Raw genomic sequence first — 19864 nt, forward strand, 5'->3', positions numbered from 1 at the left:
TTCCTTTTAATGTTATTGTGATTTAAAAAATAGCTTTGTGATCCAGACAAACTTAATTTTTGCACACAGTGTCAGAAGGAACTACAGCTTTCTTTCCTTTTCCAAATGGGTAGCCATTTGGAGTTATGCATTCTTCCCCCAGCGGCTCAAAAACCCATGTGCTTGCTTCTGGGCTTTGCTCTTTCGGTCTATTTTTCTGCTTTCCGACTAAAACATCACAGTTTATTTTGAGGAAAATATCCTCTTCAGTTTTAGCTTCTTTCTTTAACTTGCATCATTGAGAAAAGTTTTTATTTTTTTTTTAAATCGAGAGAGAGAGAGAGAGAGAGAGAGTAAGGGAGAGGGGCAGAGAGAGAGAGAGAGAGAGAGAGAGGGGGAGAATCTTGAGCAGGCCCCAACCCTGGGATCATGACCTGAGCCAAAATCAAGAGTCAGAAGCTCAAATGACTGAGACATCCAGGTGCCCCAAGAGAAGTATTTTTTTAATTTCAATTTTCATAGGCTTTCCCTCTAGGTATTTTATAAAATTACTGCTTCATAGCACAAGAATGTGGTCTAATTTCTGCTTTTTGATTACTGAAGATTATTCTGGTCTAACTATGTCAATTTTTGTGAAGTTCTAATAAGTTTCTGAAAGTAATGTATATTCTCGATTTCTTGGCTTAAACATCCAGTCTTGTTATGATAAACCTCAAATCCTCTATGACCTTACCGTGTTAAACAGTTTCTAAGACATTTATATTCAATTCTCTCAGTACAATTATGGATTTGCCGATTCTCCCCTGAATATCTAACAGCCTCAACTTATATTAAAGCAACGTGATTAGTTGTGTAAATGTTCATGAGTATTATAGTGTCTTGGTGGATGTCAGATCTCCTATCTCGGATGCCTCTTTCCCAGTGTTGGAACGCACATCCGTAATTGGGAGGTGAATGGAAATCAAAGCAGAAAGTGACTAAATGTGGATTATTTTTACCTGGACACAACTGGGGCTCATAGTCTCCTCAAAAGAAAACATGACAAAGTCCTTTACCTGAGAAGCAGCAGATTCCTCCTGGGACTGTCCGGAATCACCACAGCCACAATGTGACCATGAGCCCTTCCTGCCCTGGTGTTTCTGTTTCCACATAGTCCACTGCCCATTTAATTACTTACTTTTAGACTTTAAGACCATTAATTAGAAAACCTTTGGGTTTGCTGGGCTTTTTTGTCTTGGCAATGTTCCTTTCATGCTCTTACCATTAAGTATTGATTCTGTAGGTCAGGCTCTCCCATCCTGAGTACCTTTTACTCTGTGCTTGTTATACTATCTTTAGATAAAAATGTTGCGATGGGAAAGAAGTGGCTGTTTAACGGCTACTAGGTTACTTTTTTGAGTTGAGATGTCAAGCATTCAGCGAAAGGGTGCCTGTTCTCCCCCAGCCTAGAAGTCTGTTTTGTAGCTCTCGAGACTTGGAAATCACTGAATTCCAAAAAGCTGCGATTTCTTGTACAAGCAAGGGTGGAGAGTACCCAGAACGATACCAGGGGTTGTGAGTGCCATGGCCACTGTGACCTTAATGGATAGTTTAGTTTTTGTGGATTTTTTTTTTCTTTTCAATCGGGGCAATTAAAAGTATAACTAATGCAATCACATTTGTATAATGTTAGTAGGATTAATGTTAGTAGGATTCACGTGTAAATTAATACATTCTAACAACCCATTTGTATGTCAGGCTACACACCCCAGTTTTTTATAAAAATGGACATTAGCTGGAAACTACTAGTAACAGTGGAGAACACAAAAGAACCCAAAGAATATCCCTTGAAGTATTGACAAACATTTTAGGGAGAAAACACCCTCTCTTAAAGACCATTAGAAAATGGTAGAATACATGGAGAACTGCTAATTGTAACAGCATTGTCTGTAAACTTTCCAGAAGTTCAGAGAAATTTTCTTCTTATATAGATATACCTTGGTTATTCCAGACATAGCTTTTACAGACAAGACATCTCTTCCTAGTCCTATAATTTTGAGCAGGCCAGGTAACTTAAGGACGTTGGGAGCATATAACATTTCTCCTCTGTCTTGGGGTCTCGATCTCTCCCAATTATGCAAAAGAAAAAGGCAAACCTATGTCTATCGAGTGCCAGTCATTTGCTGAGTACTTTTATATGCCCTATTCCACTTTATCTTTACCACAAACCTGCAGTGTTAGGATCCACTTACAGATGATAAAACTGCAGTTCGGATTAAGTTTCATACTTGAATTACTGAGCTTCGAATCAGCAGGGCCAGGCTTTTATACCAAGTCAGAACTTCTGGTCTTTCAAAATCATTATCGTGTCACGGGAAGCTCTTGGTTATATAGGGGAGTCAGACAGTAGTTGAGAGTAACCTGGGGACCCACTACTTGTGATTAGCATCTGAAGTGGGGGCAGTCTGGTAACGTGGAGCTCTTAACCTGTGGGGACTGTGCTAACTCTAGCCAATTCGTGTCACATAACTCACACAGCTGGCGTCAGAAGAGTTTAGTAAAGGAGAAGAAACACAGGAATGCTTTTCCTATTCCGCAACAATAAATTACCAATACCTTTGTAACAGAGACAGCGATTCAAATGCTTAGTCCGGTTTGAAGTATGAAGACTACATCATGATTCGTAAGACTGGATGACTTCTTTATTTATTATCATCTACCATGTTTTCTTAATAAAATAACATGGAGCAGGGGAGCCTGGGTGGCTCAGTCAGTTAAGCCTCCAGCTTCGGCTCAGGTCATGATCTCGCTGTTAACCTAGCTTGAGCCCTGTGTTGGGCTCTGGGCTGGCACCTCAGAGCCTGGAGCCTGCTTCGGATTCTGCGTCTGCCTCTCTCTGTGCCCCTCTCCCACTCATGCTCTGTCTCTGTCTCTGTCAAAAATAAATACACATTAAAAAAAATTAAAGGGGCACCTGGGTGGCTCAGTCAGTTGAGCAATCGACTTTGGCTCAGGTCATGATCTCACGGTCCGTGAGTTCGAGCCCTGTGTCGGGCTCTGTGCTGACAGCTCAGAGCCTGGAGCCTGCTTTGGATTCTGTGTCTTCCTCTCTCTGCCCCTCCCCTGCTCGCAGTCGGTCTCTCTCTCTCTCAAAAAATGAATAAACATTTAAAAAAAATAAAAATAAATAAAATGATGTAGAGAAAAACAGAAAATGATCACCCTGAGTTTCTAATGGATGGTTTACAGGCTATCCTATTCAATATTAGAGACGCTAAGACATCATGGTTAACAGCGTGGACAATGGAACTATGAAGACTAGATTTTACATGTTTCCAGCTATGTGACCATGAGCACATTATCAATCGAAGACCCAGTTTTCCCACTTGTAAAGTAGGCAGAGTAATCACAAGTGCCTCACAGAGATCTGAAGGGATGAAATATGATAATGCGTGTTCTTTATACATTGAATGACTGGTAGTGAGTGCTCAATAAATGTCAGCTATTACAGAGACGCTTTCCATATGAAAAGTGTGTTCTGATTACATTTAAAATGGAAATTTGGCAGATAAAGGACAGAAGCTCAAACCCAAATCTTGCCAGCATGTTATTTTTTGTTAATGATATTAGCAGGATCAGAATGACTTTCTGTTCATCTGGACAAGTGCACAACCCCTGACCCTGTGAACTTGGGTGTTGTGGAAAGCTAATCATCCCCAGCAATGTCAGTGTCAGGGCAAAGCACCAGCTGGAGGAAATTTAATCAGAGATACATCTTCCACGTTTTTATGTTACATTTTATATACATTTAACCTAACTAGAATATTCATAGAATAGGAATAGAGAATTCATAGAATATTCATGAATATGGCTTCTTATACCTCTCATGTCTTATTTCCTGGGTTTATACATTCTTCCATCACACACACACACACACACACACACACACACTCTCTATTCAGATAATCATTTATCGGCTGATTTATTGATAATTGTAGAACTCTGTTGGCTAGAAGAGGTCACTGATCATGAGTTGACTCCGTTAACAGGGAAGAGAAACTGTTGTAGAAAAGGGGTTGGAGAAGCAGAAGAAAGGGAAAGAACAGACACTAATAGAAAATGCCAAATAGAAGAGAAAAACCATCATAAATAAAAATATGGAGACCAAGGGGAAGCCATAAGGAAAAGGAGTATTTTTTGGTGTGAAAAATTCGTGCATGGATGACTGAAGGAGAAGAAATATTTGAGAATTTCTTATGACTGTCACCTGTGCTTACATTTCATACTGTTTCCCTTAGCTAATTTCCCTAAGGAAAAGAAGGCTATTGTCCATCTACAGCACTAAGAGAAAGTGCAAGCTTAGACCGTAGTCACATTAAACATTTGCCATAGCTTTATGTGCTTACTCTTCACAAACACTGGCTTAGTTGCAGTTTGCTGGCTCTACACTAGAACTTGAAAGAGGGTTACACGCTGAGAAATAAGATGATTATCAGGGTTCCCAGGTAAATAGGGCAGCGCACTGGTCAAAAGAGCCAGTGTCACCACCAAGACATAGTTTTCCCATCTGTATGTAGAAATCATCGTATGTGTCCTTCCTTCATACCCGAACAACAAATGAGTCAATGACTAGATGTGGCCAATGAGGTGGAAACACACTCCTTACGTTTAACACTGTAAGGCAGCAAATTGCAAATGGATTGCAAGATGGCGAGGTCTGGGAGGGGGCAGTAATGAGAGTTTAGATCACCAGTCTCCAAAGGAAGGATACGCCATCCAGCCTGCAAACAAGATTCAGGCGAATGTATATGCATATCGGATGCAGAGTGATTGGTTGCCGGGCTAGGCTTCCATCACACAGAGAGGACAAAGGAAGATTCTCGTTTGGGGAGTCTGAGCAGCCTGAGAGAATTATGACCTGAGCTGAAATCAAGAATCTAACACGCAACCAACTGAGCCACCCAGGCATCCCAAAAGATTTTTTTTTGGAGATTAAAAACTGAAAAACTCCATGAGAAGTTGAAAATAAAGTTAGAGAAATAGTCAGAAGGTAGAGCAAAAATGACAAAAAATAGGTGAGAAGCGATGAGAAACTTAGAAAACAGTCCAGAAAATCTAACACATATAAAAGAAGTTTAAAGGGAACAAGAATGTGCCATTTGAAATAACATGGATGGAACTAGAGTGTTACTACGCTAAGCAAAATAAATTGGCCAGAGAAAGACAAATACCGTATGATTTCACTCATATGTGGCATTTAAGAAGCAAAACAGATGAACATAGGGAAAGGGAAGGAAAAATAAAATAAGATAAAAACAGAGAAGGAAGCAGACCATAAAAGACTCTTAAAGATAGAGAACAGAGGGTTGATGGAGGGGAGGTGGGTGGCAGATGGCATAAATGGGTGATAGGCATTAAGGAGGGCACTTGGGAGGGTGTTGGATGTGTACGTGATGAGTTGTTCAGTTCTACTCCTGAAACCAAATACTATGTTATATGTTAACTAACTTGAATTAAAAGAAAAACTTGGAAGAAAATAAATAACTTGTATTTTTAAAAAAATGAACAAAAACAGAAAATATAGAAGATAGGAAATCATAATAATTGAAGGCATTTCTTCAGGACTAAAGGTCACAAATGTCCAGATTAAGAGGGGTCCTAGAAGGCCCAAACATGAACGAAAGTAGGTCTACGTAAGGCACGTCACTGTGAAATTTCAGAATTGGGCACAGGAAAGATTCTCAAGGCGTCCATATGGAAAAACAAATCATATACAAAATGTTAAATACCTTATCAACTCTGTAAGCTAGAAAAGTGGAGAATTCTTTCAAAACTCAACAAGAATATTATTTCCTAGGTAGAATTTAATACAGAGCCAAAATATCAATCAAATAAGAGCAAAGAGTACAGATGTTATCAAACGTGACCGACATCATTTTCCAGAAAGTGCGACACACCCAAACTGAGGGAGCAGGAAAAAAACATGGAACACAGGAAACAAGAAATCCAACACAGAAGAGAGGGAAAAGGAACCTTTGGGACAAGAGTGAGGAGGGATTTCAAGAAGGCTGCTCTGTACCCAGGATGCAGGGTCAATGTGCCACAGGTTTAGATGGAAAATCTGTAGCCAGGGACAGTGCAGAATGCTTTTCTCTGTTGTGGACCTTCCCCCAAACCAGAGGGAAGAGATAGGTACCAGGAAAGTCCCTGAAACCACTGATAAGATCCAGGATGATATATGATTGAGAATGAAGTGTGGCATAATAAAAAATTATGGTCTACGGTAGCCTGGGTGGCTCAGTCGGTTAAGCGTCTGACTTGGCTCAGGTCATGATCTCATGGTTCGTGGGTTTGAGCCCCGCGTTCGGCTCTGTGCTGAAAGCTCAGAGACAGGATCCTGCTTCGGATTCTGTGTCTCCCTCTCTCTCTGCCTCTCCCCTACTACTGCTGTCTCTATGTCCTTCAAAAATAAATAAATGTTAAAAAAATTTAAAACATTTAAAAATTATGGTTTACACGAAAGATTGATGTCATTTTTTTTTTAATTGAAATCTTGGTAAGAGCTTGTGGTTCCCATATACAAGAATGAAGAAGAAAACACAATCCTACCTGAGTAAGAGTATATCACCCTTATATCCAATCCTTCAGACGCTACACTATTTTTCCATTAATGAGGGATAGGTACCTCTGGGAATGTGATGGTTGCCACTTTTATTTTGAGAGATCATAATCATTATGCATAATAGAAGCAAGGACTGTATCAAAGTCAATCCTGGCAGGAAATCTGGAAGGCTGGGAATGTCTTCCCCGGATGGAGCAGTCAGGGGGAGAAGAGAGTCCTTATAAAATAGGACAAGGTCTGTAGCTCAATTTTGCTTTAAGGAATCCCATGCTCTTTACATGGGTAGCTATGTTGAAGAACATAGAAAAATTGTTTTTTCTCTGGAAACTGAGGTCTTCTGTGTGACTGATTTTCAGTTCAATTCTGGGAGATTTCTGATTGTCATTCCTCACATAGGCCACTCCAAAATACATGCCTTTGTATTTATTAATCTTTATTAATCTTGATTAATCTTTATTAATCAAGATTAATCTTTATTAATCTTAAGATCTAGAATTCTAGGGGCACCTAGGTGGCTTAGTTGGTTACATGTCTGACTTTGGCTCAGGTCATGATCTCACAGTTCGTGGGTTTGAGCGTCGTATCGGGCTCTCTGTTGACAGCTCAGATTCTGTGTCTCCCTCTCTCTCTGCCCCTCCCCCCACTCGTGCTCTATCTGTCTGTCTGTCTGTCTCTCTCTAAAATAACATTAAAAAAATTAAAAAAAGACTAGAATTCTAGTGATTTTGTCAAAGAAATATACACTTATTAGATTGTTTTAGCCTGCTTTGTTTTGTATAAATTAATGGCACTCAGTTCAACTATGGCCAGTTGTTTAGAATATGTAAGTGTTTGGGATGACATTAGCATTAGTGAATGTCTTTGAGAATTTCACTGGTGAGGTACTGTTTTTTCTTTGTGCCTCAGGACATCAGGAGGACGTGTCATGGCCCCATCAGCCACAAGTACTACCTGGAAGTGGAACATGTCTCCACACCTATGACAGTGGGTATTCTCTCTTCTTAATTGGTTTTGATCCATGCTTTCCCTCAGACAATTTGAACCATGCTGTCAAAATCCATCTATTCAATTCATTAAAGTCTTCTCTCTTTAATTTTTGTGTCAAGATTTGACAGATAAAATAATGATAACTAATGGTTATTACTGAAATGAAAATGATTTGCTTTTGTTTACAAAAGTTACTAATGAAGTTCAAAGGCAATTTTTGTTTTGTGAAAGGAAAAATTGTTTTAAGTTTATTTTCACGTGACTAGGAGAGATCAGAAATTGTTCAGTTGCAGCCTATCTGAATTAATTGCTTATGTAGAGAACTTGCAAAGGAATTTCTGCATTTATGTTTTATGGCCCTAATCCTAACGTCAGATTTTTTTTAAAAATTGTATTTCATAGCTGATATCTTCTGTGGTTTATCCTCCAGAAAATCATATTTGTCATGGGCGATTCTGCAGAGTCTCTTTGGTTTGCCTAGAAAACATACCATCTAATCCTTTTATTTAGTTGAAAATAAACAATGAGGACCAGCCCATTGTGAAACTGTCAGACTGTAACTGTTACAAAGCATATGAATTAAAATATATATTGGAAGTTGCTTTTAAAGACATAAGAGCTTTTAATGCCATCTGCTTTGCATTAACCCAGCAAAACTCCTATCTGACGTACAACTCACTATTTTGAGTACCATTTGGTATTCCCAAAGTTTCTGAATATCGGCTTTGAATCTTATGATGTGAATGAAGTTAAAAATCACACAGCTGGTTATGTAACTTACAGTCATAAACTTCAGGTGTGAAAAATAAAGGCAACTTTATTTTTTAATTCTGAACTCAGAATAGAATGCTTCCGTTTCTTACTCAGCCAAATAGCAGGAACTTTTTTTATCCGGTTACTTTCAAGCAATCTGTGTTACTTGTAGATTTGATCTCAAGTGTCTCTGGTAAATAGATCTAGGGTTTCCACTTCCTCTTTATTCTCCCTCTTCTTCCGAGGTTGAACGATGTTCAGGGGTGGGATTGAGAGAGGCACGTGGTTTTACTCCCCATGTGCAAAGGGTACTTGAGGGTATCACACGGTTAGGTGTGTATCTGTATGTCTGTGTGTAAATACTCGGGGAACAAAGGACCCCTGCTTAATGCATGCCTCTGTGGATGGCACTACCACTTTGGATTGGGCTGGAAAGGATGATTGTATGAGGCATATTTTGGAATACAGATTGTGAGTCTAATTTAAAGATCCTAGAGTATGTAAGGAGATTTCAAATTCCTGGTTGTCCTTTTGTCGAGAAGTTCTAGGTTTGTCACGGAAGGAAAAACACTGCTGAGAGAGGCTGAACGGCTCCATTAATGTTAATGTAAGATGCTTTGAATAATCAGGCCATACCTATATATGTATATATAGATATAGATGCATGCATATATGAATATAAATTTACATATTAATGAATAACTATATGTTAATATGCACAATATACATATGCACACAATGAATTTACATGTTATATACATATGTGAATATATGACTTTACACACTAACATACACACTATATTTCTCTTATTTGAATTTAAAGCATTTTGACTCATATCTCTATATATGTTTGAAATTTTGTAAGATTATACAGGGGTGTATACATCACACACTCACACAAAGCAATTAATGCTCTCCATTCCAACCTTTTCCCCATTATTCAAGATACTTAGGTGAAATATGTTCTTGGAATACCATGAGCCTAGAAGAAAACTTTGGTGAGACTCCTGTGCATAATCTTGTCGCTTCCCCATGGCAGGGCTGTGAAATCCATAAAGGAGGTGTGAGAGTCTTCCCACTTCTCATTCACACTTGTACGACTGCACCCACTCACCCCAGAAGTGTTTCTAACGGGAGCTGTGCACCTCCCCCCTCCCCGGCCCCTCTGCTGTCCCTTCAGCACTGCCTCTCCTCAGGCCTTCAGGGTCCTCTGAGAATCTAGGGCCTGGCTCAAGCATGAGAGTGCCTTGTACCTTCCTGTCTTGTGTGTGCAAAGTGGACACAAAGAGATGAAAGAGAATAAGACTCCAAATAACACAACCACGTGCAAATGTACCGCCAATTGGTTGCCGTGGAAACTTTCCTGAGAGCCGTGAGCCTTGGATTCTAAACTAAGCTCAGGATGTCTGGTGTCAGAAGGTGACACGCTTTTGTCCCACACCCCAACACCTCAGGCTTTGAAGTTTTCTTCACCTGATTTTACACAAGGGAGGAGAAAGGGAACACTGTCCACACTGTCCTGCTCTCGTGCAACTTTTTAAAGAGCAAAATCATGGCGAGAGCTAGGCTCGCACAGCCTTGAGGTGACAGGGAATTTCTGGCCATCCTATTGGAAACTAGACTCTTCAGAAATAACGTAATCTTTTTCAGAATGTCATTTTTGCCTTCTTGGCATGAATGTATAAGTCATTAGGACTCTGTGGAAAGGGGCTTTTGTTTTTTTTATTTCCCAACCATCAGAACTCTAAAAGTTTATTTGTTATTGCTGAAAATGTGTGGATTTTGGAGGTTACCGGCATACTCAATCACTCCACTTTATTAGCACATTCCGAGTGATTGCAGAAACTAGTTGGCAGGGCTCTGGAAGAAATACTGATATAATATCTCTGAAGGAGGCTGGGTCCCTTTACTCCGGAAGAAGGAGGCTGGGTCCCTTTACTCCGGAAGAAGGAGGCTGGGTCCCTTTACTCCAGAAGAAGGAGGCTGGGTCCCTTTACTCCAGAAGTGAGCAAAATAGGATATCCCTATCCTATTGTTACTCATGTCTTGGAGGAGGCTGGGTGCCATGGTTAGTTGTCATTTCTGGTGTCTGTCCCCATCACGAGGACCACTACTCCCCACAGTGTAGAAAGGGATCTAGCAATGAATGCGGCCATGTTAAAGTTCGCCTTCTTTTCTTTTAAATATCCAGGAGCCTGCTTGTTGATCCCCACATGCATCCAACCAATAGTAACCAAGCATGAATGGATACAAGTATCTGAAGACTTAGACACAAAGCAATGTTTCACGATAGATTTCAACATTGCATGGCCATGCAGGAGGTTCAAAATTTCTTCTCTGCTCTGCAAATCATTTTGCCTCCTTACCTGGAGGAGAGAGCGAAAATGAGAGAGAGAGAGAGACGCCTATGTTCCCTACCTTCAGCTACAAAGTAATTACTAAAATAAATGACTTCTAAATGAATCTGTGAGAATAAATGAGACATTTTAAGCAATAAATAGTGAACTCTGGCAGGAAGAGTTTCTCTCATCAGAAAAGTCAGTGAATATAATTAAAAAATGTGAGGAACCAACCCCTTTAGATATGCTGGATATATATTTATGAAGTGTATTTATGGCCACAATGTCACCTTTTCTAAACACATTTCAAAATTCTTCCTGAAAGCTTGCCTAAATAAATATATATTTATGCATGGCAAAAAAAAAAAAAAAAAAAAAAGAAAGAATTCTTGTTATTACTTGTGTCTAGGAAAAAATAAACACATTTATAACTTAAAATCCATTTAAATATCTATTCTTGGGATGCCTGGATGGCTCAGTTGGTTAGGTCTGACTCTTGACTTTGGCTCAGGCCATGATCTCACCATTTGTGAGATCTCTCAAAATAAGTAGATAAACATTTAAAAAATATATTTATTTTCACTGCTGATCATTTGTTTATTTAAAAATATTCTGCCTTCATTAAAATTTTTGAATACTCATAGGAATTTAATAGCAGTGACAAATTCAGTTAATTATCTCAAATATTTATACCTATAATAAAGGCATATGGTTTTGCTTAACCTAAAAATTGTTTCCTGTTTTAATCACAGGAATATATACTGAAGAGTGATTTGTGAATTTTCTCACTACTTTTCCTTGATATGGTCATTGACCACTCATGTCTTTGGCTGCCAGATATATTCAAGAAACATTTGTGTATGCCTTTATTAGAGACCACACCAGAAACATTAAGCCTGGTTGAAATACGAGCTCCTTGAAAGGCAAATCACTATTTTTTTTCCCTTTCTCATTGCAGCTAATGACCTATTTAAGATTGAGCCACTTATACAAGAAAATTTTTTAAAAAATTTAGAAGTATAAGTGGGTTGAAATTCATGAATTGACTAATTACGGTCATAAGCCCATGGGTAGCTGAAGCATATAGCCAATATGATGAAGTTCAGATGATTACAGCATTATTTAAATAAGTTCAACAGAGATTAGAGGTTTTTCATTATTTATAATTATTATGCAAAGAGGCCCCTTACAATCATAACCTTAAAAATATTGCCATGTATACTATTTGGCATGAATATTTTTCACTTACAATCTGTGTATATAGTCATTACTATCAAGACTGTGTCTTAAGTGCTCCTCTGGGCTGGGCTATTTAGGCTAGCTTTGTGCGGAATGAGGCGCCTGTCTCCTTGTATATGAGAATCTCGAAAAGCTCTTGGGGCGAAAAATACCTCCCTCTTTGCCTGTAATTCCATCTGTGATACACACTCATTCCTGCCATTTTGATTCCCTTCAATATAATCCTAATTAAAGTACAGGATTCCAGAGAAAGTCATATGTTAAGGCATGAATATCCATCAACATCATTGTGTTGATCACAACTCCTTCCTAATTGACAGCTAGTTGAGAACAGAGTGCTAATGAAGTTGGTAAATTTTGATGCAGGGAAATATAGAAAGCACTTTTTCAAGTCAGCATGTGAATTGACAATACAAAGGGTCAGCACTGAAGACAATGTCTAGGAACAACTCTGGGACCCCAAATAAGTTAAACTCAGTTCCTATACGACCCTAAATGTCAATCTAAGATATAAAATCTGTATACATACAGACATGTTAAACATTCAACAGTTCCACCACATAAATAAATATTCACATTATAACATTCAAAGGATGATATAATCTATCTACTTTAGTTTTTTAAATATTTATTTTTGAGAGAGAAAGGTAGGGAGTGAGCGTGCATGAGCAGGGGAGGGGCAGAGAGAGAGGGGACAGATGATCCGAAACAGGCCCTGTGCTGACAGCAGACAGCCCAATACAGGGCTCAAACCCATGAAAGGTAAGATCATGACCCGAGCTGAAGTTGGATACTTAACCGAATGAGCCACCCAGGCGCCCGTAATCTACCAACTTCAGTAGACACTTATTTATTCTAGTAGGTAAAACTGAGAATCATCAGAATACATATTCAGAGGAAGCAGATTTGGGAGAGACCCCCACATTTTTTCGGAGGGAGCCAGCAAGATTTTAGGGTGTGTATGTTGTGGGAGGAGCTGTATATTTGAAGAGAGAATATAGATGTCGTTGACTTAGGAAAGATGAAAGAAGAGCTTGCATTATGAAAGGTAGAAAATGAGCTTGTATTGTGCCAGACAAAAAGCTTCAGGTTCAAAACTGGTTGCTCCTGAATACTATCAAGCACAGTAAGTTTATCTTTTCACTTCAATTTCTAGACTAGGGGACTGTTCTGGGACCAGACTTTTTGATTGGAGTTTTCAGAGTCATCTTTATAGCTTGCTTTTCCTATATAGCAAAATTTGTTAGTCACCAATGCAGAGGGAGAAAAGAACCTCACACAGTTCTTGCAAACTCAGCAAAATTTTCAAAGTTCTTTCCTCAGCTGTTGGTATTGTGGGCTAGTAACATCATCAGTGAGTTTCCAGAAAAATAGGCGTTGCAGGTGAACTGCCTTCCAGGATGTGAATTAGGCACAAGGATAATATCTACTGTGTGTGTGTGTGGGGGGGGGCGGGGACCATAAATATTGGGACAGGAGATCTAGTATGTATGTAGGGAACTTGGGGTTTTCTTCCAACTGAAATGACCTCAGTATTGTTCTGATAACTGTTGAGGAATGCTACATGATATCCAACGTTTACTCCAACTTGGTAATTCTAAGATTTTTCCTGTTGAAATGAAAATAGTTTAGACCTTCTGTCTTTGGTGTTGCTCAAGTTTTAGAAGTCTTGAGACTTTCATGGAGGCGCTCATCTGTATGAATTTCTAGCTGCAGTCATGTGATATTTTTTTAAAAAGTATGAAGATCTGAAAGTAAAAGATTTTGTCTTGGGCCTTGCATTAGCTCTCCTAGCAATCTTGCTACTCATTGAGAAAGACTGTATCCATGGTGATCAGGAGAGTAACAAGTGGGAAACTTTCTCAACTGGAACGGAGCCCATTTCTCCCCCTGGACAACAGGTAAACTCACACCACAAGTTACGAGCAGAGTTCACATGCTTAACTGAAATCCAGAAGTACCATGCAACTCTGAAAAAATCTTTTCAACTATAGATTTTTCCTCGACTCGGAGAGATGTAGCCTTATTTGAATTATTCTGAAAATGCTCTTCAACACCAAGACGCATAAACAAGCTTGAGATTTCTTTCTTTCTATTTGGATTTGTTTTCTGCCTGTCTGTCATGCAGAATGATAATGGGCTGAAGCCGTTGCTTCCATTAACAATCATGGCTCGTATCCCATCTTTTCAGTTCTGATGCTAATCACGGCAAGGCCCCAGCAGCCTCTTGAAGCGCCACGGAGCAATCCATGTTCAACTGTGACCGGAATTCCAAATGTAGAAAGTAAAAGGTAATGTTTCCAAATAACTTATCAAGAAATGTTTTCACACGAGCACAGGCCAATTTGAGCATCTCTTAAAGATGTGACATTGCAGTTACGTTCATTCCCGTTCTTCCTTCCTTTCTCCCTTCTTGTACTGGTTTGCACATTCCTGTGATTCTTGGCATTAATATTCATTGCTGATATCACAAAATCTGATTTTCATATATTGAAGAAAATATGGCGGTTGCCTTCAAAAGACTCATAGGTGAATTGAAACAGTGGCAGAGGACCTAGGGCCTGGGCGTCAGAATTGGCGCACCTGTTTTTGAATGGCCTGTGAGCTATGGATGCATTTACTTTTTTAAATGATTGTGGGAAGGGCACCCGCGTGGCTCAGCTGGTTAAGCATCCGACTCTTTTTTTCTGCTCAGATCATGATCCCAGGGTCCTGGGATCAAGCCCCAAGTGGGGCTTCATGCTGAGTAAGGAGCCTGCTCAAGATTCTCTCTCTCCCTCTGCCCCTCCCCCCAAATACTAAGCAAAAATAAATCAGTGATTAGGGGAGAAATCAAATGAAAAATAATATAATTTGACACGTGAAAAATTATATGAAAGCCAAATTTCAGTGTCCATAAATAAAGTTTGACTGGAACACAGACACATTCATTTGTTTACACATTATCCCTGGTTGCTTTCCTGCTCTAACAAAATTTCGTAGTAAATACTAAGACTGCCTGGCCCACAAAGCTGAAAATACTTTCTCTCTGCCCCTTTATGGGAAGTTTCCTGACCCCTGACTTAGAATATAAAACAGTGAGTTCTAAAATGAAGACAGGAAGGGGTGCCTGGGTGGCTCATCGGTTAAGCGACTTAGTTGGGCTCAGGTCATGATCTCACAGTTTGTGAGTTTGAGCCCCGCGTCGGGCTCTGTGCTGACAGCTCAGAGCCTGGAGCCTGCTTCAGATTCTGTGTCTCCCTCTCTCTCTGCCACTCCCCTGCTTATACTGTCTCTCTCTCTCTCTCTCTCTCAAAAATAAACATTAAAAAATAATAAATAAAATGTAGACACAAAGAAAGTGATGCTCTGAGGGGAAATGAGTTAAGTGCCTTGGGTGGTTACATTTTCCATAATCAGTTATTAGTACTTAATATTTTCAAGACATCTCATATTCGTGGAGGTTTTTTTTCCCCCACCAAGAGTATTTAACCATAATGGCCAATGCAAGCTGAGGTGACCTTATAATACAGTGAGTCAGAAGGAAATGGCTTTTTCCAGAGTAAATAAGAAAACTGAATCTATAGGAGAAGGAAAAATTTGCTTTATATCCAAAATCTTCTAAATTTCAATAAATAAATGGGTGTTGCTAACAGAATTAGAGGAGAATTTTCTACTGTCCCTAGTAGAGCCTTGGCAGTTCAGGGGCTGAACAAGAGTCTGGGCCTAGAGTTTCACATCTGAAAGAATGATGGGTGGAGAGAAGCAATGCTTCCCTAAGATTCTCCCACAGAGCTGACTTCTAAATTCACAGCCTCCTCCCCTCTACCTACTTCAGCATTTTGCATTCAATTCCACCCTATCTTTGAGGTTGAGGACACTGACAATGCATAAATCCATTGCATGTTGTTTTCAGATAAGAGGTCTTACAAATATATACATATGTGTATATATATGTATATACAGACACATATATACATATATATGTATATACATATACACATATACATATATATGTATATACATATGTATATGTATATAAATATACATATATGTGTATAGATATACACACACACATATATACATACATATATATATGTGTATATATAATTTATTGTCAAGTTGGCTAACATACAGTGTATACAGTGTGCTCTTGGATTGGGGGTAGATTCCCATGATTCATCGCTTACATACAACACCCAGTGCTCATCCCAACAAGTGCCCTCCTCAATGCCCATCATCCATTTTTCCCTCTCCCCTGCTCCTGCCTCCATCAACCCTCAGTTTGTTCTCTGTATTTAAGGGTCTGTTATGGTTTGCCTCCCTCTGTCTGTAATTATTTTTTTTCCCTTCCTTCCCTCCATGGTCTTCTGTTAAGTTTCTCAAATTCCATATATGCATGAAAACATATGATATCTGTCTTTCTCTGCCTGAGTTATTTCACTTGGCATAATACCCTCCAGTTCCATCCACGTTGCTACAAATGGCAGGATTTCGATGGAGGAGAGATTCAGTGAACAGGTCTTAATCACCAGTTATTTGGGTACGTGCTTTCAGATGGACATTTTCAATGCTCCACTCCTCTGTGAAGTTTCCGAAAGTCCTGTCTACTGGTTAATGTTTCAAAAGAGGAAAAAGTCAGGGAGGAAGGGAAGAAAGAACAAGCTTTCGAGAATGGTGATCCTGACTCCTCATTAGCACCTTACACAGTATGCCTTTTAAAAGGCACACTCAGCTGTTGAAGTGTTCCCAGGAGTTAAATAAAGCACAAGAAGGCACTCACGGAGAGCATATGGGGAGGGTTAGCACACCTATCCTCATTTCACATCTGAGAAAACTGAGGCTCAGAAACATTAGTCAATTACCCAAGTGTATAGAATTTGGGAACTGGCAGAATTAGAGTTTGTACTATCAAGTAGAAATTTTAGGCTTCTTCTTCCATACCATAACTACCACCCTGTTGTAGAATATAATGAAAGCTACGTGTCTAGATTTAGCTGTCTCCGTTGGACAAAGTTTAAAGATATCAACTTAGCACCTTGCATCCCTGCGAGGATATTTCCCTTAGATGCATGATATGACCTGTGTTACCTACACCAAGACTCCTGGGAAGAAGGTCTTGAAGCCCCACATATGACAACTTCAGCTCTTAAGCTAACCTTGTCTGGAGAGTTCCATATTTACATCAAGGGCTGAGGGATAACTTTCTTTTAAAACCAAGAGAGAGGCAGATGGCTCTCAAAAGAATGAAAAAAAAAGCCTGGCTCGGTGAACTCGGTACAGAGTGACCAGATGTATGGCATAGGGGAGAAGTACTGTCAGGGGAAGCCAGTCCTTAACCAGAGGTGGAAATATCACCTCATTCAAACTGAATTCTTTGAGGCTTACAATCAGATGGGAATGTATCACCTGTGTCCCAATATATATGGAGGGTCTCCCACATGCCTTAAGCCATGCTTGACTTTCTGGAGGATGGAAGCCTCCTTATGAAGGTTCATATGTAATTAGGGAGATAGGATATATACTCTGTAGAAGTGTGTCCATTAAATAAAATTGTGCTTCTTGTAAAGGATCTGAACTTGAGCAATTCTGCCAAGTTACAGAGGCAGTTGCTTAGCACTGACTACTGCACAGTGGTAACTGCTACCTCAGGAAGTGAGATGAGGAATTTTCCATCCATATCAAGAACAGGATAGAGTGTAAACAAATGACCTCTGGGGCCACTTGCCTCCATCTGAATCCTTCATTCATCACCTTCTACCTGTGTGATATTGGGCAGGTCACGTAACCAGCTTATGTCTCAGCTGCAAAATCAGGATAATAATACCTAATTTGTGAGGATTAAATAAACTGCTACATGTAAAGCATCTTTAAGCTGCTTGGCATATAGTGAAAGTTTGCTAAAAAAAATAACTCTGACATATATGTTAATGATTCAGAATAGATCTCACTATTTCTTTAAGGTTTCCATTCCAACTTAAGCTTAGGTAGTAGGTTTTAAAACTATGCTTACATTTGAATTTACTGGATTTATGCTGAAATGAAAAATTATAACGTACTTTATCATGGGAAAATGTGCTATGATCATTAGTGTCATCAGAAGAAAAAAGATAAAAGTAATATTATGATTATATAATAGCTTGTACTTATATAATAGACTATACTTCTATGTGCCAGGAATGATTTTAAGCTCTATTATATGATTTTAATTCATTTAATCCTTACAACAACTCTAGAAGATAGGCGAGTGCTATTATTAAACCCATTTTACATATGTAAGAATACAGGCACAAGGAAATTGAGAAAAAAGAAGGACAATGCAGTTACTCAAATTGCTTTATGTCTTACATTCATGGCAACTATGAACTCCTGGCCATCCTTTAGACCTCATTCTTTTATATGTTTATAATCTATTAGTGTAATATTTTAAGTGAAATTTTGTCTATGAATTATTTATACTAAGATTTTGCTGACTGTGTATTTTATGGAGGATCATTTGGGGATAGGGCCAAGCTAATCGAGGAATGGAGTATGGTGGATGAGTGGTTTCTGGAGAGGATTAAGAGATGGGTCAGAGAACTGGAGACACTAACACAAATGACAATTGCTAACAACAGAAATAATTTTCAAATTACATTACGCTTCAATATGACCAGCATTCGAAAGGGTAAAGATGCTGGAGTGTAGGTACTTAGTTGTTTTATGGGGGAATCTTAATGGCAAAAATTCATTTAGCAAAGCATCATGAGAAAATTTCCATTCAAAGTACAGATGAAAGCACCATGATTTCTAATTACTCCCTGAAATGACTCTTTATTTAGGTCTTCACAGAATATGCTTCTGCTCGAAATCCATTGAATTTATTTTCATTTTATAAATAGTAGCCTTTGAAAGGAACATAGCTAGTGCTGTTACCAGCCACTAAGTTTGAATTGAACCATTACTCAAATCATGATGGATTTGGATTAGTTTTCTTTGTGTTTATGAAAACATGCTTGTAGAATTGCATTTTTCTTTTCATCATTTATCAGTAAGAAGAAAACTCAAGCATTTTAGAATAACACTATAATTCCATATGATTGGTTTACAGGCAACACTGAACTATTTCGATACTCAAATGGATTGTGGAAAATACTTCCGGATATTGGATGTTTTCAGTGTGAGAGGCAGGACTGTGTATGGAAATTGTAACTGTACTTCAGTCCTACTGGATCGTCTCTTCTGCCCCCCAGAGGGTGGCAAGCATACATGTTAGATTTGGGTAGAAGTTCTTGCAGCAGGGAAAGACGGCTCACCACCTCCTGCCATGCTTCAGAGCCCTCACTCCTCAGATTTCAACAGTTGACCTCTGCCTGTGGAGGTGAAGTCTCGAGTTCACCTCCACAGTAGAGTTACCCCCATTTCTTCTTTCTTTGAGAGAAGCAGTCTGTAAGGCAATACTTCAGCCCCCTGAAATACGTCCAAGAACCCTTAAGAAATTGCTCTCATCCTTCAGTTGAAAATTACCTTCTAATTTTCTTCCTGAAATGCTGGTGTAACCATTCTACTCTGGAAGAGTGGAGTTCTTGAAGGGCTATGTGCTCCTTCCAGTTATCCTGATGAAGGTGGTATGTGGTCTGGAAGGCTCACCCAAGCATGGGAAGATGGTGGTGATACTTTTCTTGTGTGCATATGATAGGCATAGAATCAACATTTTAGGTCTAGTTATACAACCTCTTTCATTTAGCAGCTGAGGAAAGCAGGACCCAAGGGCTATCTTGCTTAGGATAACTGTCCCACAGCCACTGTAAGCATACAAGTTCCTTTTTTTTTTAAGCTTTCTTATTTATTTTGAGAGAGACAGAGAGAATGAGTGGGGGGTGGGCAGAAGGAGAGGGAGTCAGAAGATCTGAAGTGGGCTCTGGGCTGAAAGCAGAGAGCCTGATGCGGAACTCAAAGTCGCGAACCACAAGACCATGACTTGAGCCAAAGTCGGATGATTAACTGA

The 19864-nt window shown here is 39.2% G+C and overlaps 1 long non-coding RNA gene across 1 annotated transcript in view; it reads left to right on the forward strand.

Moving 5' to 3' along the window:
• The window catches only part of LOC125935455 (uncharacterized), a 36879-nt gene extending 26096 nt beyond the window's left edge, over positions 1 to 10783 (forward strand). Inside the window, exons 4-5 of the long non-coding RNA XR_007461683.1 lie at positions 7487 to 7564; positions 10512 to 10783. This is a non-coding gene — a long non-coding RNA (uncharacterized LOC125935455). The remainder of the gene's footprint in view (positions 1 to 7486; positions 7565 to 10511) is intronic.
• The last annotated feature ends 9081 nt before the right edge of the window (positions 10784 to 19864 follow it).

Source organism: Panthera uncia, assembly GCF_023721935.1.
Source record: "Panthera uncia isolate 11264 chromosome A1 unlocalized genomic scaffold, Puncia_PCG_1.0 HiC_scaffold_17, whole genome shotgun sequence".
NCBI lineage: Eukaryota > Metazoa > Chordata > Mammalia > Carnivora > Felidae > Panthera > Panthera uncia.